The sequence below is a fragment of the Apodemus sylvaticus genome, chromosome X, assembly GCF_947179515.1.
Source record: "Apodemus sylvaticus chromosome X, mApoSyl1.1, whole genome shotgun sequence".
Taxonomy (NCBI): Eukaryota; Metazoa; Chordata; class Mammalia; order Rodentia; family Muridae; genus Apodemus; species Apodemus sylvaticus.
Window position 1 is genome coordinate 111744884 of NC_067495.1, and position 24206 is coordinate 111769089.

Genomic DNA, 24206 nt, shown 5'->3' on the forward strand with positions numbered 1-24206 from the left:
AAAAGTGAATATTTCATTGTCGATAGAAGTTATATACTTCCTCACTAACCAGTTAGCCCAGAGTGTGAGGCAGGTCTTCTGAGTCTAGTTTGAGAGAAGCCAAATTTTAAAATGTGTTCCTCCATTCTAATTAGCAGATACAGGTATTAGAAAACCTGGATTTAGGTTCTAACACTAAATGATGAACTCCTAGGAAGTCCCTTAACAAACTTCAAGTATCTCATATAAATTACAAAAAAGCACACCAAAATTTAGCACAGAGCTAGCGTGAAGATCAAATAACTCAGAAAGAGCATTTAAGTACCCTGGGAACCTAATAAATGGTTGGTGCTAATAACAATAATTCATAATAGTAGAGCATATACATTTTTTCCTGGCTCTGCAGGAGAGAAGGAGGATTCCTATGCCTGTATCTGCTAATTAGAATTGTATGGAAGAGTTAGTGAAACAAGCTCTTTCAGGTTGAAGGGCAGGAACTATATTCATTCCCCTTTGAGATTAAGAAATGCTGTTCCCAAATAACATGCTTGCGCCCTCCTTCTGAAATGTTTCTGAAATGGTACAATTAAGGTTAAAGTAAACGGGTACATATGCAAATTAATTACTTTCAAAGGAGATGCCTACTCATAATTTAATATAGATGATGCTTAATCAACTCCTCCTTTAACTATGTAAACAAAAAATGAGAACAATGGACTATTCAAAGACATCTCAGTGAAACTGCTTCTGGTACCTTCTGCATTTATGACTTTAGATTCTGTTTACTGCTCACCTTCAGATGTGTGCCATTGGAAAAGGCAAGCAACACAAACCCATGAAAATGTCCTCATTTAAACACATGTGTGCATCTTCCATCTCTAAAGAGGTAGATCAAAAGAATGAGAGCCACTTGTATATGTACTAGGGCAGCTGTGCTGTTGGATCAATGCCACTCTGATTCCCCACTGAAACAAAGGAAGTGAACTCTCTTTTAAAAAAAATAATGTTTAACACTTGAGCCAAGCAGTTACATCCAAATGTTATCCCCCTCAAAGAACACTGTGATAATTATGAATATATGATTAAACCGAATTTGGAAAGATTGGCTGTCTGTAGGAGATTTTTAATTCTTCTCTTTTTAAGCCACCAGTACTGTGGTCATTTACTTGGACTCTAAAGGGCAACACCTGACATTTGGTCTTTGATGGATTTAACAGGCCGCTTGTAAGCTTAAAGGTTTTGCTTGGCTAAATCAGGTTTTATCTCAGAGGTTATTTGCAACTTTACACGCTGTCTTACAGAAATGTCAGCGTTTGCTTTTCCTCTGAACTATGCATAGAAGCTCAAGGTTTGTCCCTGAGTCTCTGAAAACAGAAGATCCTTGGTTTTAGGCCCATGTTCTCAACCTCCCACAAAAATCAGTGTGAAACATTCCTTTCAAGGGATATTATTGTAAGGCTTATGGATGACGAAGCAGCCAGTCTTTTGCAAAAGAGGGATGCATTTGCTTGCCTTTATTCTCTTCCTAGTGGAAGAAAAACATATTTTGATGCTAAGTTTGGGAAACACATTTTCTATGGAGTCTGTGGAAATAACTATCTCATGCTGTATGGGAAGTTAAACCTCAGCTGGGCTTGCACTGCAGCTTGGCAGGCCTCTTGTGGATTCCCTCGGGAATCTCTTAGAACAGTTGTTCTAAATCCAAACTGTTACCACTGTTCTCAAGCCCCTAGTCCTGCCCCAGCTGTCCTCCTTCTCACAGATGACCTCACCACCTACTTCACCACAGAAACTCTGGCCATGCAGCATCCCCTCCCCCCTCTCCGTGTCACTTCTTTCTTCAAAACACAAAATGCTTTTGCCTGTTTTCTACCAGAACTCTTCTGTCTCAAAGAAAGCAACATTTCCCTGCCAAGGCTACCTCCTCTATTTGAGCACTCAGTCATACCCCTGAATCCTCTTCTTAAGAGAAATTGTTCCATCAGTTATTTTTAGTTCCTCTTTTTCTGTAGTCTATATTCAGGGTTCTCTGGCTTTGATCCAAACATCACCAAATTTCTTACCTACCTTGTACAAGCCAAGTTCCTCCCTGCCCAGTTGCTTAGCATTAACTCTCCTGCTAACCCCTTGTACAAGCCAACTATCATCCTGCCTTGCTTCTTAGAATTAACTCACCTACTAACCCCATGCAACCTAGCTTTTATAGTCAGCAAGGATCTCATACTGAGCAGATTCACAGCCTTTGTTTCAGAATTCATCTTAATTGACCTCGCTAGACTTTACTTACTGTAGACCACGTTGTCGCTTAACATTCCCTGGGGGCCATGTTGTTACCTTGGTTTTTCTCTTTCCTCAGTGACTGTTTTGAATCTACCTTCCTGATTAGTTCATCCTTCACTATACCTGAACTGCATGCATTGCCCAGACTTTGTGTCTTTTCAAGCTTCTGTCTTGGTGAATATACTCACCTTTTCTTCAGAAAACTTTTGTCATTCTAAGTTGAAACTGAAATATGGGGAAATCTCATGTATTCAATAGTTTTTAATCCTTCTCATTTATTCAACTATGAAATTACTGATGTGATTGAATGCTGTATAGAGTGACCATATAAAATAGACATGCAAATTGGGTCACTTACTATTTTTCTTTTCTTTGAATGGTTTTCTGGTCTCTGTGTGCATTAAGTAAGTATGCCAATATGGAGCTATATCCCAAACAAAATGGGATCTTTATCTATATGGTTGAAGATAATCGTAAACATGGGCAAAAGCATGAGAAATTTGTGGGGCGCAAGTAGAACTGAGAGAACAGCCTAAGTAAAGCAAACTATATCAAAATCTACAATGAACAAAATTGAAAAGGTGGATTCAGATCAGATTCTTGAATGTCAGCATATAAAACTCCAATTCTATCCAGTAAAGCATATGATTTAATGCTATCATGCTATGCCCATGGGTACAATAGGAGTACAAATGTTATAGAGGTAACCAAATGCTTTCTGATTGGATTTCAGGCCACTCCATAGAAATAAACATATTTCTGGTAGTGTGATCTGGCCAAAAACCTGTGACAGAGGAGTTCACAGGTCCTGCATGGTGAACCTGCAACTATTATTTTGCTAAATACTATCAAATTGTTCTTTGAATTCACATCTCTCTGCCCCTATGTTAGTACTGCCAGACTTCATGAGAAAAGGTACTTTTGTGCAATAGATGGTGGCAGAAATTCACAAATGATCAAAGTGGAGAGAATAAAGTGACTGTGGAGTACCCAGGTCATAGATGAAACACCTATACCATACTCCTCCTCAAGATTCTTGGACTATCATGGAAAAGAAGTTGAAAATATTGTATGAGCCAGAAGTTAGGGGAGAACAGAAGTTAAATAGTGTCTTCCAAACAAGGCAGTATCAATGGACTCATGAACTCATACTCTTTGTGTGTGGTTGCCTGTGTAAGACCTGCACAAGATCAAGACTGTTGACATCTCAACATGAAGTGAAGAGAGACTCAGGAGTCCCCTCTCCTAGATGAGGATCTATTGTCAGTTGATGACTTCTAGGAAGGGAAGAGTCAGTTTTCCTTAAGAGTGTGACCCTTAGTAGGTTGACCACAACCTTATGAGTATATAGGCAGCACAAATTGGACTCCATGGGTTGTAAAATTAAAAGAGGATATAAAGTTGTGCATGGGGGTGGGATGGAGTGGATCTGGGAAAAGTGAGGGGTGAATATGATTAAAACAATCAAAAGTATTGTGAAATTCTTAAAGAATAAAGGTATTGTTAAAGATATATATTAAAGTTAAAATTAGAATACTATAAACTATTTCAAAAAGAAAAGACTAAATTAGAGTGACTAGTAAGAGGGCTACTGGATTTTTTTTTTTTACTATAGGGTAATATTTCTGAAATCATCTTCCTGAAGCCATATCTTTATTATGTGTATTTTATTTATACTGGACATCAGTGGAATGAGTAGAAGCTGACAAAATTATGTGTTTGAATTTAGTCTTGATACCTGTTTGTATATCAGAGTATTCTACAGCTCTCTGGGTGATATGCAAGTGCTTCATATTCACAAGCCCCAAATCAAACTTACCATTTACACCCTCAAAACTAGTGTGGGTGTCCACAAGTGCTGGCTGACTGGAGCCAGATATAGCTGTCATCTGGGAGGCTCTGCTAGTGCATGATAAATACAGAGGGGGACACTCTCAGCCAGCCATTGAACTGAGCACAGGGTCCCCAATGGGGGAGCTAGAGAAAGGACCCAAGGAGCAGAAGGGGTTTGCAGTGCCACAGGAGGAACAACAATATGAGTCACCCAGAACTCCCAGAGCTCCCAGGGACAAAATCATCATCAACCAAAGAGTATACATGGAGTTACCCATGGCTCCAGACACATTGGCAGCAGAGGACGGTCTTGTTACATACCAAAGGGAGGAGAGGCCCTTGGTCCTGGAAAGACTTGATGCTGTAGTGTAGAGGAATACCAGGACAGGGAAGCAGGGGTGGGTTGATTGGGGAAGGGGAGATGGCTTATGGGATTTTTGGGGAAGGGGGGAGCCAGGAAAGGGGACAACATTTTAAATGTAAATAAAGAATATATCTAATTAGAAAAAAGATTTCTACCAAGGTAAAAGAAAAACAAAACAACAACAACAATAAAAGCAGCAACTATTTTCTATATAGTTTCCTATTCCTAGGCTAATCCTAGTAGCACAGGTTTCTAATCTCAGATCCTCACAACACTTAGGCAGGGATATCACAAGATTAAAGCCTAACTGAGGGTAATAATCAAAATTTCCCTTCTACCTCAAAAGTGCCCAAGTTTATACCAAGTTTATACCATGAACCAGGACAAAAATGAGTTTAGGTGTATATCCCTCAACACACCCAGCCTTCATCTGTATGAACCAAGTGTTCAAAACAGATTTATTTCCATTCCCCAGTAGAACTCCCTATTTGCACTTACCAAGCACCCCTAAGCATATCCAAAAGATGCATCTGCATTTTCAGGAATCCAAACCAAAAGAGATGAGATGCATCTTGAAAATAGACCTTCTCTATTCTGGACATTATTGGTAGCTATTTAAAAGAAGGACAATATACACAGAGAAACAGGAAGACAATAGAAAAGGGGAGTATTTTTATTCAGGTTTGGCTTTGAGGCTTTCTTTGTTTTCAAAATATTGACTTAAATAAAGTCTTAATGATCCAAACCAGCACTTACAGTTCTTCTAACCCCGTTTAACTTTTCTGTGTCTCATCTGTTAAGCCTCTTGGCCAACATCACATACCAAATCAGTGACATAGTCATCATGAGGCCCCAACTGATTGCTTCCCAGTTTCATATTTTAAGTAAGCCAAGTGACAGAAAAGGGGAAAACTGGGTCAGAGAAACAAAGTTGGCCTTAAAAAGTCTCTGTTTCAAAACAAAGTCAATTACACGACATGACATTTCTCATCTACAAACAGAAAAATAAGCACAGGTCCTAGCATCTTTCTTTTTTAATGGACTCACAGAGTCAATATCATGAGAAGAGTAAAAGAATGGATCTAGCATTATTCTCCATTATTTTATCAGATAAAGATCCACTTCTTAACACTTTTAGAAGAGTTAGGGAAACAAACAAGATAAGAAAGTGGTTAGTGTAACAGAACTATAAAGTTTGTTTGGCTTAGTTTTTGAGGCACTGTCTCCCAGGCTGTCCTGTAACTCACTAGGTAGACCAGGGTGGCCTCAAACTCACAAAGATCTATTTGCTTCTGCCTGTCTAGTGTTTTCCATCAGATACTTCAGGAGGAAAAACACCATGTGTGTGTTTGGGGGGGGCGCATGTTTGTGCATGCATATGTGTGTATATGTATATATGTATTTCTATATATACATATACACACATGTATATATAGAAATATACGTATACAGACATACATACACACACACACACACACACACATATATATATATATGAGACTCAATTTGTCTTGCTGATAAGAATAACACACTATAAGAATACAAACACAAGAATAAGCAGCTTTCTTCAACTGATCCAAAGAAAGTTCCTAGTATAACTGATTATACTTACTTGCCTGTTTACGTCTCTATCTCTGTCCTTCTATCTCTATATCACCCTTTCCTTCTCTCTTCTCTGCCTCTAAAATCTAAGTATTACAAACAAACTTCTAAGGTTTCTCTTATAAGTACATTTGTTTATACATTTTAAGGCCTTGGGTGTGATATAGTGGAACACAGATGAATATTCCTGGGAACTCCTTACCAAAGTTATTCATTCTCACTCACATCCCCACTGAAGTATTGCAAAGCACTCTTGGCTGGTATATATCACGAGGATATCATCACTTCATGCCAGGATATAAAGACTGCAGAAAGTCTGATCATGAACCTACATCTCTGATATTACCTTTTGGGAATTGTTCAGTGCTCTGGGAAAAGGGAGTAACCTCTGCCTGGCCCTACAAGGCCCTAATTCTCAGAAACAGATTATCTTATTTAGGGTTTTACTGCTGTGACCAGACAACATGACCAAGGCAACTCTTATAAGGACAACATTTAATTGGGGCTGGCTTACAGGTTCAGAGGTTCAGTCCATTATTATCAAGGCTGGAACATGGCAGCATCCAGGCAGGCATGGTGCAGGAAGAGCTGAGAGTTTGACATCTTCATCTGAAGGGTGCTAACAATACTTGCTTCAAGGCATCTATGACAAGGGTCTTAAAGCCCACATCCACAGTGGCACACCTACTCCAGCAAGGCCAAATCTACTCTAACAGGGCCATGCCTTCTAATAGTCCATGCCTCCCTGGGCCTAGTATGTACAAACTGTCACGCAGACCAACCCTGTCAACCACTGAGACCTTAAAAGCTAGCCTGGCACCCACAACTCAGGAGTTATTGAACAGAAGGGGAATCTGCCTCTTGATAGTGGTTCTAACCTTCCTATTTATGCATGTATGTATGTATACATATATATGCACAAACCATTAGATATTCATATGTAATCAACTAATTTTATACTGTAAACTTTCCCAAAATTCTAATGTTTCTGATTTAAATCTAAAATCCTCAATTAAGTATTTGAATTTTTCTAAAAGCAGTTACCTATTGTAAAGTAGTTAAAGTAGAATCTTTTTAAAAGTAGAACCTTTTTACAGCTTTATTCTTTTAAAAATGGTACTTTCAATCTAAAAAGCAGCTATAGATTTTTATCTGCTTTCTCTATTCTACCTCCATTCACTCATCATTAAAAAGGAAGCTTGACCATGATTCTAGAGTAGGGAACGAGCACCCCCTGGTGGTAATGTTTTAAAGTACACCAAGGGAAATATTACAACTCAGAATCCTGTCTTTCCCCACCACTCCCTCTCTACAATAGAGTTTTTAGAAGAATCACCTTAACGATTTGTCTAGAAAAGCATTTTATGATGCAAAGTATATTCTCCAACAGATCACAATTCTTCTACAATATGCTCACAATGGCAAAAGAATAAAGCTAACCTATTACACAAAATCTCTCAGTTATTGAACTTGGTGCTTGACAAAAAGGTATACATAGCTGGAAATTATGGCTCATTGCTTTAATCACAGCTTGTGCAGAATCCAGCAGATCTCTGCGAGTTCAAGACTAACCTTGTCTACACACTGTGTTCCAGGCAGATAGTTAAACCCAATCACAAAACAAACGAAAGGAAGGAAAGAAGGAAGGAAGAAAGGAAGGAAGGAAGGAAGGAAGGAAGGAAGGAAGGAAGGAAGGAAGGAAGGAGGAAGGAAGGAAGGAAGGAAGGAAAGCAGAAAGGTACATAATAATAAAAACAAAACAGAACACTTTTTACTTGGTACCTAACATCATAATAACTAATACTGACTATTATACAAAAGTACATTCCATGTGACCTATAGATACATGTGCATAATACAAATTTAACACATACCCATTAATTAAGGTACAATTACTAATTACATTTTACAAATGAAAAGCTGGTACCTCAAGGAAATAATTTGCTTAAGGACACACAATTAGTGTCATTCAGTACTTAAAGTTAACTAGCCCAGGGCCTATAGCACTATAACCCCATTGTTTCTCTAAAGCTCAATTTGTATATGGTCTTTCTCAGGATAAACTATTGGAAGTCAGAATTTTGTCCACAACTAGCTATGAGCAATGTAAGATCATGTTTAGAGAGAGAGAGAGAGAGAGAGAGAGAGAGAGAGAGAGAGAGAGAGAGAGAAAGGTAGGTAGGTAGGTAGGTAGATAGATAGAGAGATAGATAGATAGATAGATAGATAGATAGCTTTTCTTCTGTGTCTTTCATGAATTGGCAATTCTGATTACCACCCCTCTGCTCTTCTCTACTTTGAAATGACTCTGTTTGTGAGTTTCAGTAGAATGTTTTCTATCTTACAGTCTAAGGTTTGTTACCATTTTCCATCTTTTTCATATCCTCTTCCAACATCCACAAGATCCCAGCACTTTCCCACTTTAGAAATTTAAAACCATGAAGGTGGCACTTTCCAAAATATCCTCCAATGTTACCATGACAGATTTTTCTAAAACACTGATTTTTTTTTGGAACCACTATGTCCTTTTTTTTCTTTTTTCTTTTTTTTATTGATATACTTTTTATTAACATTTCAAATGATTTCCCCTTTGCTGGGTCCCCACTCCCCGCAAGTCCCATAAGCCCTCTTCCCTCCCCCTGTTCCTCCATCTACCCCTTCCCGCTTCCCTGTTCTGGAATTCCCCTATACTCTTGCACTGAGTCTTTCCAGAATCAGAGGCCACTCCTCCATTCTTTTTGGACATCATTTAATTTGTGGATTATGTCCTGGGTAGTCAAAGTTTCTAGGCTAATATCCACTTATCAGTGAGTGCATACCATGATTGATCTTTTGAGACTGGGTTACCTCACTTAGTATGATGTTCTCCAGCTCCATCCATTTGTCTAAGAATTTCATGAATTCATTGTTTCTAATGGCTGAATAGTACTCGATTGTGTATAGATATCACATTTTTTGCATCCATTCTTCTGTTGAGAGATACCTGGGTTCTTTCCAGTTTCTGGCTACTACAAATAGGGCTGCTATGAACATAGTGGACCATGTGTCCTTATTGGATGCTGGGGAATCCTCTGGATATATGTCCAGGAGTGGTATAACAGGGTCCTCAGGAAGTGTTATGCCCAGTTTTCTGAGGAACCCCCAGACTGATTTCCAAAATGGTTGCAATCCCACCAGTAGTGGAGGAGATTTCCTCTTTCTCCACATCCTTGCCAACACCTGCTGTCTCCTGAGTTTTTGACCTTAGCCATTCTGACTGGTGTGAGGTGAAATCTCAGGGTTGTTTTGATTTGCATTTCCCTAATGATTAATGATGTTTAACATTTCTTAAGGTGCTTCTCAGCCCTCCGAAGTTCTTCATGTGAAAATTCTTTGTTTATTTGCAGATGATATGATAGTATACTTAAGTGACCCTAAAAACTACTAGAGAACTCCAGCAAAGTGGCTGGCTACAAAATCAACTCAAGCAAATCAGTAGCCTTTCTATACTCAAAGGATAAGCAGACTGAGAAAGAAATTAGGGAAAAACACTGATTTCTAAAATATTTAGTCTCACACTATTCTCTCTTTCTCTCCTCCCACTCCCCTCCTCCTCCTCCTCCTCCTCCCCCCCCCTCTCTCTCTCTCTCTGTGTGTGTGTGTGTGTGTGTGTGTGTGTGTGTGTGCACACGCACACACGTGCAAAATGCACTACCTTCAAACTAAGGTTGTCCATGTGCAAATTATACAGCTAAAGATCAAAAAGGAAACTGATTTTGTGACTCTAATGAAAAAGTAAAATTCATTAATAGGTAGAAAACAAAAGTTGTATCCTAGATCCCAGAATTAACGGAAAATATTTTTTTCAGACTTTTCAAAAGAAGAGAGTAAATAGGCCTCAGGATACCCTGGGAGCTATCTACCATGGTATCTTGTCATTTTCATTTTGAATTCCTTATTGAGCTCAATGTTGGAGTTGCTCACCATGACCCAAATGGGAAACTTGGGTGAATTCCTCCTTCTGTTTTTATGTCTTTGATCCTTGGGCACCTCCCAAACTATAAACTTGCTAGACAGCAACAATCCAGCAATTTTCTCAATGCCTCCCTTCTCTATCTTGCTGCTCCCTAACTCCCAACAATTTCACTGTACTTTCTGAAACTCACTCCATAATACAAAATTACTACCCCTTCTTTTTTCCCATTTCTTTCTTTTATCCTCATTCTGTCTGGCCTGGTGACTAGAAGTTGGCTTTCTATACCACAGCTCCACATTTTACATAACCATGTCAAGGCTCTTCTTACTTGCATTCTAGGTTGCCAAGTAAGAGAAAATTATCTTACCGTTCTTCTTACCACTACCACTACTCTTTAGCGGTAAAAGGATTATTTTCTTTAAGACAAATGATAATACATATTTCAGGCTTTGTGAAATAACCTTAAACTAATAGGCATGGTTATGTTCCAATACAACTGTATTGATGGAAACAGTCAAGAAGACCAGATTCTATTTATAGATATTTTGCCAGGCTCCATTCTAAACTAGTAATCTTTCATTTTCATAAACATGACATGTGAATTCAATTAGTGTTGCACTGCATGGAAAACTTACCATTGGACACACTCCCAAGGAAATGCTACTCTTCTACCCCCCTCCCCCAAGTAGCCCTCAACTGTTGGAAGCACCTCTGCTAGGGGTGGAGCCACAGGAGCCCTCACCACTCCATGATGCCATTTCTAACTGGCTTGATTTTGTGCAGTAACCTCTACAGCTGTGCCAATTAGACTCAATGAGATAGAGAGACAGATAGATGATAGATAATCATATGTATGTATGTGTGTATGTATTTATAAATGGAAGGCATTAAGTTGAAAGGTAGATAGAATAAGATGAGGGTTCCTGGGAGGAATTGGGGAAATACAGAGAGATAGATATGATAAAGACACATTGTAGACAGCATGAAATTTTCATAGACAAAAATAATTCTTCTGGTTTTTTAAAGATTTATTTATTTATTGTTATATGTAAGTACACTGTAGCTGTCTTCAGACACACCAGAAGAAGGCACTTGATCTTATTACAGATGGTTGTGAGCCACCATGTGGTTGCTGAGATTTGAACTCAGGACCTTCGGAAGAACAGTCAAGTGCTCTTAACTGCTGAGTCATCTCTCCAGCTCCCCTGTTGTTGTTTTTAATCAAACTAACTATATACCAGGTATACTATATACCTGTCATTTTTCCTGCCCATCCATCCTTATTAAAAACTTCAATATTATGTTGGTTAATATTGATGATCATCTTGTCGGGGTGTCTGGAAATTTCTATAAGGGAATTTCTAGATTGGATTACTAGATTAGGTCAACTGAGATTGGGAGTATCTTCCTTAACTATGGATGGCAGTATTCCACAGTCTGGGTTTGCCAAGAAAATAAAAAGGAGAGTGTGAACTGAGTGTCAACTTCCTGGGTATGGATACAATGGCACCAACTGCCTCATACTTCTGCTATCACATCTTCCCCCTTGAAATATTCTAGATCCCCTCAAATTGTGAGCCAAAAACTCCTTCAGTCTTTAAATTGTATCTTTCTATGTTTCCTCACAGCAACAATAAAAGTAACTAATGCAAACACATAAAATGACAATCACTGCTCCCCTCACCAGAATTCTGGATAACTGGCAAATCCATAGGATTTACAACCATGGCTCCACAGAATCCTTCCATCTTCAATTCCAACAACTTTAATCTCCATTCCACCTCAACAATCTAATCTACTAATATAAGATATTCTCTCTCTCTCTTTCTCTCTCTCTCTTTCTCTCTCTACATCCCTCCTTCCCCCTCTCTCTCCTTCTTAATTTTCTTCAAACAAATACCCAATTATAGCTTCGATTTCTATATTAAAGACTATCCAACTCTTTTACCACAATAAATCTGCTCTTTGATTTTGAATACCTGGTTCATTAGTGAGCAGTTAACTTCCACCAGGAACTTCATTGTCTTATACTCAGTCCACACATCATAATCAATCACTCTTTCCCCCCTTTTCTTTTTATTATTTTTAATCTTCATTTTCCAGTCCCAGTCCAGTTGTTATCCCCCTCCCGTTTTGTCCTCCAACAGTTTCTCATCCCATTCCTTCTCCCCTGTCTACAAGAGGATATCCCCACACTCACATATACCCCACACCCCCACGCACCCCACCAGACCTCCCGATTCCCTGGGGCCTCAAGTTTCTCAATGGTTAGCTGCATCTTCTCTCATTGAGTCCAGACCTGGCAGGAGGACTCTCTGATGTATGTGTGTTGGGAGCCTCATATCAGCTGGTGTGTGCTCCCTGGTTGGTGGCTCAATGTCTGAGAGATCTCAGGGGTCCAGGTTTGTTGTGACTGCTGGTCCTCCTATGGGGTCACCCTCCTCCTCAGCTTCTTCCAGCTTTTCCCTAATTCAACCACAGGGGTTAGCAGCTTCTGTCCATTGGTTGGATGCAAATATCTGTATCTGACTCTTTCAGCTGCTTGTTGGGCCTCTCAGAGGGCAACCATGTTAGGCTCCTGTTTGTAACTACACCATAGACTCAGTAATAGTGTCAGGCCTTGGGGCCTCGCCTTGAACTAGATCCCACTTTGGGCCTGTCACCTGACCTCCTTTCCCTCAGGCTTTCCATTTTCGCCCCTGCAGTTCTTTCAGATAGGAACAATTATGGGTCAGAGTTGTGACTGTGGGATTGCCCTTCTCATTTGATGCCTCTGTCTTTCTTCAGGAAGTGGACTCTACAAGTTCCCTCTCCTCACTATAGGGCATTTCACCTAGGGACCCTCCCTTTGGGTTCTGAGACTCTCTCACCTCCCAGGTCTCTGGTGCATTCTGCAGGGTCCTCCCACCACCTATCTCCCGAGGTTGCCTGTTTCCATTTTTTCTGATGGCCCTCAGGACTTCAGTCCTTTTCTCTTACCCAATACCAGATCAGGTTCCCTTTTCCCTTCTGCTACATCCCCTTTCCCTCCCAGATCCCTCCCTTCCCTCCCTGTGGTTGCTTTCTTTTCCCTCCCAAGTGGGACTGAGACATCCACACTTGGGCCCTTTGGCTTGTTGACCTTTTTGAGTTCTGTGGACTGTATCTTGGGTATTCTGTACTATTTTTGTCTAATATCCACTTATTAGTGAGTACATACCATGCATGTCATTTTGGGTCTGAGTTATCTCACTCAGGATGATATTTTCTAGTTCCATCCATTTGTTGCAAAACTCAGGATGTCCTTGTTCTTAATAGTTGGGTAGCATTCCATTGTGTAGATGAGCCACAGTTTCTGTACCCATTCTTCAGTTGTGTGACATCTGGCTTGTTTCCAGCTTCTGACTATCACAACTAAGGCTGCTTTGAACATAGTAGAGCATGTACCCTTGTCACATGGTGGGGCAGCTGTTGGGCACATGCCCAGGAGTGATAACCAATCATTCTTACTAGGACACACAGCTCCTATTCTACTTTTCTTTCAATTCCCTTAGTTATCAATATCACATTTTACTAATGAATAATATCAGTTACCAAAACTCTCTGTCAAGTGTCTAAATGCAGGTGAAGAATATTGTATTACTGGAGGGATCAGGCAGGAGAACCAAGATTTGGATGTAAATTAAATTTAAAAAAATTGCGAGAAAAGGGGAAATCATTTGAAATGTAAATAAATTATATCGAATAAAAAAAATTAAAAAAATTGTACTACTATGTTACTTATAGTAACATGAGTTACTATAAATTATTGACTTTTTGTTGATTTTGAAATAAAATCTCGCTATGTAGCCCATAAACTCTTAAACCTTACTAAATTGTCCAGACTGGCCTTGAACTCATGGTGATCATCTTACCTCTACCTCCCAAGAATTGGTGCTATAGACAAGTGTCTTAGACCCAGACAACTAATGAAGTTTTAACCTTAACTAGCCCTTCATTACCTGTAGTCAATTATTTTAAGTCTTCGTTTAACTGCCTTATTATGTTTCTTAGGCAACACAGCATGGTGCTATAAATAGACTTAGAAAGCAGATCTAGGTTTGAATTTGGCCCTATTGATTTGTTAGTTGTGGTTTCAAGCAAATTATTTAACCCTCTTCATGTTACTTTCCTCACAAGCAAAAATGAAATAATATATACATTATATGTTTAATAAGATTTTATATAAAAACAATACATTTTATGAAAACTCTGGATTAATAAATGCTAATTGTTAAGAAGCATTCAGATTAAGCAGATCACTATACACCGTACTTCAATAAGGCAAATGTTTCTTTAATTCCTAGTTGCACAGATAACAGAGAAACAGGTTATATGCTACTATTATGCTACACATAAAAACACTGAAGGTCAAATGCTTGGCATACATACAGAAGCCATGTGGTTTAACCTAAAACACTGAATATGCCATTCCAAGGAAATAGGAAAGAGGGGGAAAGGAAACTATGAATGAGTATGTGTCAATATAAAGGTACATTGGTAACACACTTGAACTTCTGGAACAACTTTTTCAAAGAGGTGGTATAAACATGAGTTAGCAAGGGAAATTGAAAAAGAATCTATATAAGTCAGCTCGTGTGCTTTATTGATCAATGTTTTGAGCTACTGGGTGATAGAAAGTACTCAGTATCTCTAGGCTACACTATACAACAGTGCCCTGGCCAGCATAATATGAAACAATCTTATTCTACTGAAACATCTATACTGGGGACACCACTGGCCTCTACATGGCCACATCTAACAGAACATTTCTGTCTGAATTCATCTTGCTTTCCTGGAAATATTTGGTCCTGATGATTACCCAATCCTCATGGAAACTCACTTCAGTGACCAAGCTGTTTTTCATAATTTCCTGGTTGCTTCTTTTCTGTTAGATACAACTTTTATTCTCAGAAAATATTGGAGTTTCCCACAATGCTTTTGTTAGCCCCCTTCTCCTCTAATTTTACACAATGTCCTAGAATATGAATAATTATTATGCACTGACAAATCTAAATTTGTATCTACAGCCAGAACTCCTCCAGGGCACTCATCTTTAAATATATACATCCAGTTGTTTGCTGGCTATTTCCCGATGACACTTCAAAATATTAAAATAGAAACTCTTACAACTATGGAAAAAAGCCACAGCACTGCCTATTCATTCTTGGAGATGTTTGAATGATTCTGCACAAGCAAAAATGACCTGTACATTTTTATTTTTGAGATTATAATTCAATTGCTTTTCTCCCTTCCCTTTCCTCCCTGTAAACCTTCTCATATATCCCTCCTTGATCTTCTTTCAATTCATAATTTTTTTTCATGAAATATATATTTATATATATATCCTAAACAAAAGCTTTTGGGTCCATAGGATGTTATTTGTGCATAAGTTTTCAAGGCTGGCTGGCTGGCACTGTACAACCTATTGATGCTTTTGGTTTTTTGGTTTTTTTTTTTTTTTTTTTGTCCTGGGGAAGGCTACCTCTCCTGCTTTCAGCTTTGCTCAGTTACCCATAGATCTTTGTGTAGGGTTGAGACCTCATAGGCTTTTCACCCACTCATTTTGATATGGTCTTTGTTGTCATCCTTGTTCAGTATTTTTAGACAACCACATTAATGAGATTTTTATGGGTATAGCTTCTGTTGTTAGTAGGACACAATCTCTCAGAAAAGTCTCTGGTCTTCCGATTCTTAGAATCTTTCTTCTCTCTCTTCCTCAATGCTCCCTGGGCCTTGGGTACATGAGTGTTTTAAAGGTGTATCCACTGGGATTGGACTTCACAATTCTGTGTTTTGCTTAGTTTTGTTTCTGTAGTGTCTCAATCTCTTGTAAAGAGAAGTCTCCTTAATCAAGGGCGAAGCCTACACTAATCTGTGGGTATAAGAACAAATGTTTATAGATTGCTTTTAGAGATTGGGATGGTTTTCTAAATTGGTGGGTGTAGATTCTCCTCCAAAACCCATGATTTCACTACCCCTGAGTAGTTAGGTTTCCACTACGAGGCATGGTATCTGTCTTGTTAAACAGTTAATTTTGGTTTTTGTTTTTTTTATAAGTTAACTGTTTTATTTATCTACATCCCAAATGTTGCCCCCCCCCCCTGTGCTGCTCATAGAGTTCTTTCCCTACCCCTTTGCCTCTGAAAGGGTGCCCCCATGGCATTCCCTCATCCCTGGGGCATCAAGTCGCTACAGAACTAGGTGCATTCTCTCCCACAGAGGCCAGACAAGGCATTTCTCTGCTACACATATGTCGGAGGCCTTGGACCAGCCCGTGTAGGCTCTTTGGTTGGTGGTTTTGTCTTTGGGAACTCCCAGAAGTCAAGGTTATTTGACACTGTTGTTCTTCCTATGAGGTTACCATCTTCTTCAGTTCCTTCAATCCTTCCCCTGACTTTTTCTTCCATAGGGGTCCCGACCTCAGTCTAATGGTTAACTGTGAGTATAGGTATCTGTCTCAGGCAGGTTCTAGTAGAGCCTCTCAGAGGACAGCCATGCACGGCTCCTGTCTGCAAACACAAAATAGAATTAATAATAGTGTTAGGGTTGGTTTCCCTCCCATGGGATGGATCCCAAGTTGGGCCAGTCATAAGTCAGCCATTCCTTCTGTTTCTATTTCATTTATGCTCCTGCATTTCTTTTAGACAGGAACAATTTGGGGTTGAAAATTTTGGAGGTGGGTTTTTCTCCTTATCCCTCCACTGGGGGCCCTGTCCATCTACTAGAGGCAGCCTCGTCAGGTTCCATCTCCCCACTGTTAGGCATTTCTGCTAAGGTTATCCCCACTGAATCCTGGAAACCTCTCACATCCCAGATCTCTGGGACTTTCTAGAGCTTTCCCCAACCTCCAGCGTACTTTCCCCAGCAGCTGCATATTTCCCTTCATTCTCCTGGCCCTCTGGGCTTCTCTCCTACCCCCCTCCCACCATACCCGACCCTACCCCCTTTTCTCCTTCTTCTGTGCTCTCCCATCCAGGTCCCTTCCTTCCTCTGTCTCCCATGATTAATTTGTTCCACCCTTCTATGTGGGATTAAAGCATCCTCACTTGGGCCTTCCTTCTTGTTTTAAGTTCTTAGGGTCTGTGGGTTGTATCATGGGTACTCTGTACTTTCTGGCTAATATCCACTTACCAGTGAGTACATACCACACATGGCCTTTTGGTTCTGGGTTACCTCAGGATGATATTTTCTAGTTCCATCCATTTACCTGAAAAATTAATTATTAATGATGTTCTTGTTTTAAATAGCCGAATAATATTCCATTGTGTAAATCAGTCACATTTTTCTGTATCCATTAAATCCATTTATAGAACTGTTGGTCACTGCCAAGGTATGTATGCTACTATTCTACCCTTAGGGTTATCATAAAATGCTGGTCATTGATGTGATTCATAGGTGTCATACCTAGGTAGAACTGTTGGGTGCCTTCCTCCTTTGTACTTGCATGGTACATTCTAGTACTATGAAAGCTAGTCCTCAGAGGAGGAACATTTATGACTTGAAATATATATTTAGACAACTCTTCCAATACATCTTGAGCTGACATAATACTGTAATGGAAGTCCTTCTCCAAAGTAGGGATAAAATTTTCTAATTTCAGTGCAGATATTGTAAACTCACGTCATTTTGGGAATTAGCCTATAAATTCCAGGTATATTTAAAACAATTTTTGCTTCATATTCAAAGCTATTTTATTAGTAAATGATCCATGTTCAGCATCATTTGATCCATTTGCTATTGTAGACGTATAAATATTTACCTATATGTGAAACAATGTTGCAAGATATTTCCTATCCATTCACATTGAGTCAGCGAGAAGCCAGTGATTAGAGAGGTGGGGAGGAGTTAAGGAGGGAGGGAGGCTTGGTGGACCACATGAGAGGGGAGAGAGGAAGGCATGGCTATCCAGATAGCTTCAGACATACTTCTAGTGTTTTGGAGAGGTTAGAAAATTGGGATCAGACCTTTATCATTGTAAAATGACATTATGTAATTGGGAGTTTTATATACATAAATATATTGGGTTAACTAAGTTTAGGAGTCATGCTTTACCAGGTTTTTGCATGTAGTGCAGGAGTGCAGATTTCCTGCGATTTACAGAGTCTATGGCAGATAGGAAACACAGCTGGAATGCTGTGAGAGCTAGCTGAAAGACATCAGCTCAGCAGCAGCAGTGAGAGTCATCCAGAGTGAGACCCACCAGGACATAGTGCAGAGGCCTGCCAGGGAAGTAACTTTTTATTAATAACCACTACAAAACAATACTAGTAAAGTCTTGAAAGAAAATTGTGCCTAAATTCAGTTTTCTCAATAGCTTCCACTCCACTTGTTTAATGCAGATTATGTCTGTCATCATGATAATTTACATCAGTGGTTCTCAACCTATGAGTCAAACCCCTTTGGGGATTCAAGGACACTTTCATAAGGGTCACATACCAGTTATCCTGCATGCCAGATATTTTTTACAATAATTCATAATAGTCACAAAATTACAGTTATAAAGTAACAACAAAAATAATTTTGAGGTTTGGGGACACCCCAACCCAATGAACTGTATAAAAGGACTGCACCATTAGAAAGGTTGAGAACCACTGACTTATATTCTACTCTATAATTAACAGTTAAGTAACTGTTCTATAGAATATAGTGCTTTAGATGTTCACTTTTGTGTGTATCTCTCAACATTAGTGACTGATGTTTGCCTTTTGTTCCTTCCACTTGGGCTATTCTTTAAACACCCTGCCAGGGGAAGATAGGGGTTCTGATTTATACAATAATCCAGGACTCTCCTTGATACCATGAAGATTCACTAATATCTAGAACAGAATAGGGATATGTACAGAGGAACATACCTACCTCCCAACTTCTTAACAGGCAGCAGGGTAATGTGTAGTAGAGAAAGAGACAATGATAATAATGGTAGTGACCTCTCTATTATAGCTCATTTAACAAGCTGTCTTAGTATTATATTGTTTTAAAGTGACACCATAACAAAGGCAACTCTTATAAAAGAAAGCATTTAACTGGGTCCTTGCATACAGTTTCAGAGGTTCATCCATTACCATCATGGTGCATAATAAGATGGAAGGAAATGCCATGTGCTGGAAAAGTAGCTTAGAGCTACATGCTGATATACAGTCAAAGAGAGAAAGAGAGAGAGAACAAAAGAGATACAGACACAGAAAGACAGACACAGACACAGACACAGACACAGACACAGACACAGACACAGACACAGACACAGACACAGACATTAGGCCTGGCATGAGTTTTTGAAACCTCAAAGCTCACCTCCAGTGACACACTTCCTCCAAAGAGTCCATCTAATGTTTCTCAAATAGTGACACTCCCTGGTAACTAAGCATTCAAATATATGAGCCTATGGTGGTCATTCTTATTCAACAACCACACAAGCTATATATGTTTCTACCACTAGATATTAGGTATTAATGTAAAAAGCAGGGCCAATAAAGCCTAGCATATATAACAAAAAGACTAAGTCCTAAACTTCTTCACCCAGCATACACCATCAACTTCATTCTGCCTTTCTTACATCTTCCACAAATAAACTAGACTTTTACCACATCATTTCCTGAAACTAAATAAAAACTGAATACAGTTAGTTAAATTCCAGGTCATGGTTTGGGTTTGTTTTCTCCTTAAAACTCTGATTCTAATCCCATCCATAATAAGACCTAGTTTCCCTTGCACATGAGTTATTGACTCACAAAACAAACAGAACAAATCATCATTTAGGCAAAATTCTGAAAGGCCTTGAATATCATATTCAGAAACATAGAATAAAATGTAAAGGAAGTCTGTGACATATCTAAACAGGAAAGCAAGAAAATGGGAGCACAAGCTATGTTTCAGAGTTTGGTGTAGCAGTATAGTAGTTGCCATAAAGACTGACTATGAAGGAATATTTAAAGCAAGTTCCTATTTCAGGATCCTAGAAGTGAAGCAACCATCCCAGTGTAATCAAATACACCTGCCTCATCTCTTCAAGCTTAATCCCTTATCAAATAGACCAGAGAGTCTAAATGGGGAAAGCATTCAGCAACAGAGGACAGATGGCCATATTTGAAACAAATTTAGAATATCACACTGACCAGTAAGTGAAATTGATATAGCTGTGGATCACTCTTTGGGTAGCTTTAATTTTGAAAGTGCCATCATGTGCTACTTCAACACAAACCTCTTAAGTGTCTCCTTTGCTTAAGCACTAAAATAGGGAGCTACTTAGGAAAGCACTACCAATAATAGAGGATGACATCTCCTAAACTCTCTATGCCTTTCTTTACAAATTGCCTACCATTAGGTTCATTTTATAATTTTATTATAGATGTTTGAAAAGCTCTACTATAGTATAATATAATTCACATGGAATTCATATGTGCAGTCCTCAAGTGTGTCATTAATTAACTATACCTCTAGATCTAAAAATGACAAAGTATCAAATATAAAAATGTTCAAAATGATTTCTAGCCAATCAACTCCAGCTTTTTCCACTCACATAAAGAAAAATGACTCCCATGAAGAAGTATGGAGAGGGTCCTGATCCTGGAAAGGATCGATCTAGCATTGGAAGGGAATATAAGGACAGAGAAAAAGGAGGGAGGTGATTTGAGAATGGATGGAGAGAAGAAGGTTTATGGGACATATGGGGAGGGGGGATTTGGGAAAGGGGAAATCATTTGGAATGCAAACAAAGAATATAGAAAATAAAAATATTTAAAAAAAGAATTAGTTTTATTTGCTTGTCCTTTTGTATAACTGATCTCACTTGAATCCTATTGCCAAAGAATGATCTGTGGCTACTATAATCAACATGTAAAATGTAGGGGTAGGAAAAAAGTGATACATAATCTCGTAGCTAAAGGTTATATGCTTTTAGATTAATAGTATATAGGAAATTGATTGGCTAAGCTAATTATATTAAACAATAATTATTGTTCAGAAAAGAAGTATCCCCGAAGTAACCTAGAACTAATAAGCAATTGTAAAGAAGTTGCAGGATACATGGCTAATTTAAAAAAATCATTTTGAAACTTGGAATACCCAAGAAATAATCTACATATTAAATGATGTCCGAAAAGAACAGAGGAGTGGCCCCTGGTTCTGGAAAGACTCAATGAAACAGTATAGGGGAATACCAGAACAGGGAAGTGGGAAGGAGTTGATGGAGGAACAGGGGGAGGGAAGAGGGCTTATGGGACTTGCGGGGAGTGGGAACCCAGAAAATGGGAAATCATTTGAAATGTAAATAAAGAATACATCGAATAATAAAAAAAAATCATGAGCCTATGGTGGCCTTATATACTAGAAATTAGCAAGTGGAATTTAAATTTTAAAGTCCAGTAGAGACAAAGAGAACAATGTAAAGAATCAACAAAACCAAAAGCTGGTTCTTTGAGAGTATCAACAAGATAAATAATTCCATATCCAAACTAACTAAAGGACCCAGAGGCGATATCCAAAATAACAAAATCAGAAATAAAGATGGAGACATAACAACAGAAATGGAGGAATTCAAAATATCATCAGATCCTACTACTACAAAAGCCTATTCACAACACAACTAGAAAATGTGATGAAATGGATGAAACATATGTTTTTCAGGACAGATAAGACAAAGTGCTATCTAGAATAATAAGACAACAAAAAGGGATCAAGGGGATACAATTTGGCAAAGAAGAAATCAAGGCATCACTATTTCCAGATGATATACTGTACATAAGCCACCCCCAAAATTCTACCAGAGAACTTCTCCAGCCAATCAGCAAAGTGGATGGATATAAAATTAACTCAGGCTCGCTGCTCCTCCCGTTCCAGAGACAGATGCATCTTCTTGTGCAGTGCCAACCTTGTCCTGTAGACAAAATAGTGAAGGGTGGTGTGAACAGATTTGGCAGTATTGGGTGCCTGGTTACTAGGGCAGCGTTCTGCTTTACATCTGGCAAAGTGGAGATTGTTGTCATCAACGACCCCTTCATTGATCTCAACTACATGGTCTACATGTTCCACTATGACTCTACCCATTGCAAATTCAACTGCACATTCAAGGCTGAGAATGGGAAGCTTGTCATCAATGGGAATCCCATCACCATCTTGCAGGAGCGAGATCCTGCTAACATCAAATGGGATGATGCTGGTGCTGAGTATGTTGTGAAGTCTTCTGGCATCTTCACTACCATGGAGAAGGCCGGGGCACACTTGAAGGGTGGGGCCAAAAGGGTCATCATCTCTGCCCCTTCTGCTGATGCCCCCATGTTTGTGATGGGTGTGAACCATGAGAAATATGACAAGTCACTCAAGATTGTCAGCAATGCATCCCATACCACCAAATGTTTAGTTACCCTGGCCAAGGTCATCCATGACAACTTTGGCATCATGGAAGGGCTCATGACCACCATCCATGCCATCACTGCCAGTCAGAAGACTGTGGATGGACCCTCTGGGAAGCTGTAGTGTGATTGCCATGGGGATGCCCAGAAGATCATCTCTGCATCCATTGGTGCTGCCAAAGCTGTAGGCAAGGTCATCCCGAAACTGAACAGGAAGTTCACAGGCATAGCCTTCTGTGTTCTTATCCCCAATGTATGCATTGTGGATCTGACATGACACCTGGAGAAACCTGCCAAGTATGATTACATCAAGAAGGCGGTGAAGCAGGCATCAGAGGGCCCACTAAAGGGCATCCTGGGCTATACTGAGAACCAGGTTGTCTCCTGCGACTTCAATAGCAATTCCCACTCTTCCAACTTTGATGCTGGGACTTGCATTGCTCTCAATGGCAAATTTGTAAAGTTCATTTCCTGATATGACAATGAATATGGCTATAGCAACAGGGTCGTGGACCTCATGGCCTACATGGCCTCCAAGGAGTATGAAGCCGTGGACCACCTATCCCTGCAAGAGAGCCAGAGAGAGGCCCTCAGCTGCTGAGGAGTCTCTGTCCCAACTCAGCCCCCAACACTGAACATCTTCCTCCAAATTTCCATCCCAGACCCCCATAGTAACATGAGGGGCCTAGTAACAGGAGGGGCCTAGGGAGCCCTCTCTACTCTCTTGAATACCATCAATAAAGTTTACTGCACCAAAAAAGAAAAAAAAAAGTTTACTGCACCCAAAAATAAAATAAAATAAAATAAAATAAAATAACATAAAATAAAATAAAATAAATCAGGAGCCTTCCTTTATACAAATGATAAACAGACTGAGAAAGAAATTAGGAAAACAACTCCCTTTACAATAGCCACAAATAATATAAAATATCTTGGTATAACTCTAACCAAACAAGTGAAAGACCTATATAACAATAACTTTGAGTCTCTCAAGAAAGAACTCAAAGAAGATCTCAGAAAATGGAGAGATCTCCCATGCTCATGGATTGGCAGAAGTAATATAGTAAAAATGGCCATCCTACCAAAGGAAATCTACAAATTCAATGTAATCCCTATCAAAATTCCAACATAATTCACCAACAACATAGAAAGAGCAATTCTTAAATTCATCTAGAAAGGACAAAACCCAAAATAGTAAAAACAATTCTTAACAATAAAGGAATGTCTGGTGGAATCACCATCCCTGACCTCAAGCTCTACTACAGAGCAATAGTGATAAAAACTGCATAGTATTGGTACAGAGACAGACATATTGAACAGTGGAAGAGAATTGAAGACCCATAAATAAAACCACACACTTATGGACACTTGATCTTTGACAAACACACCAAAAATATACGATGGAAAGAAAGAAAGCTTCTTCAATAAATGGTGCTGGTCTAACTGGCTGTCTGTATGTAGAAAAATGAAAATAGACCCATATTTGTCACATTGCACAAAGCTCAAGTCCAAGTGGATCAAGGACCTCAACATAAAACTAGATACACTGAATCTAATAAAAGAGAAAGTGGGAAAGAGTCTTGAACATATTGGCACAGTGGGAAATTTCCTAAACAGAACTCTAATGGCTCATGCTCTAAGATCAAGAGTTGATAAATGGGACCTCATGAAACTGGAAAGCTACTGTAAGGCAAAGTACATAGTCAATTGTTGTATTCCATAGCTGCCTGCAGCTATTACAAACTGGGTTGCTGGAACAGAAGCTGAGGGATAGATGGGGAAGGGGCAAAAAGAAAGAAGGCCAGGACAATATTTTACTTATCGA

General features: G+C 39.2%; 1 pseudogene; it reads left to right on the forward strand.

Moving 5' to 3' along the window:
* Window positions 1-21875: 21875 nt before the first annotated feature.
* Window positions 21876-22982, forward strand: LOC127674649 (glyceraldehyde-3-phosphate dehydrogenase-like; annotated as a pseudogene).
* Window positions 22983-24206: the final 1224 nt, after the last annotated feature.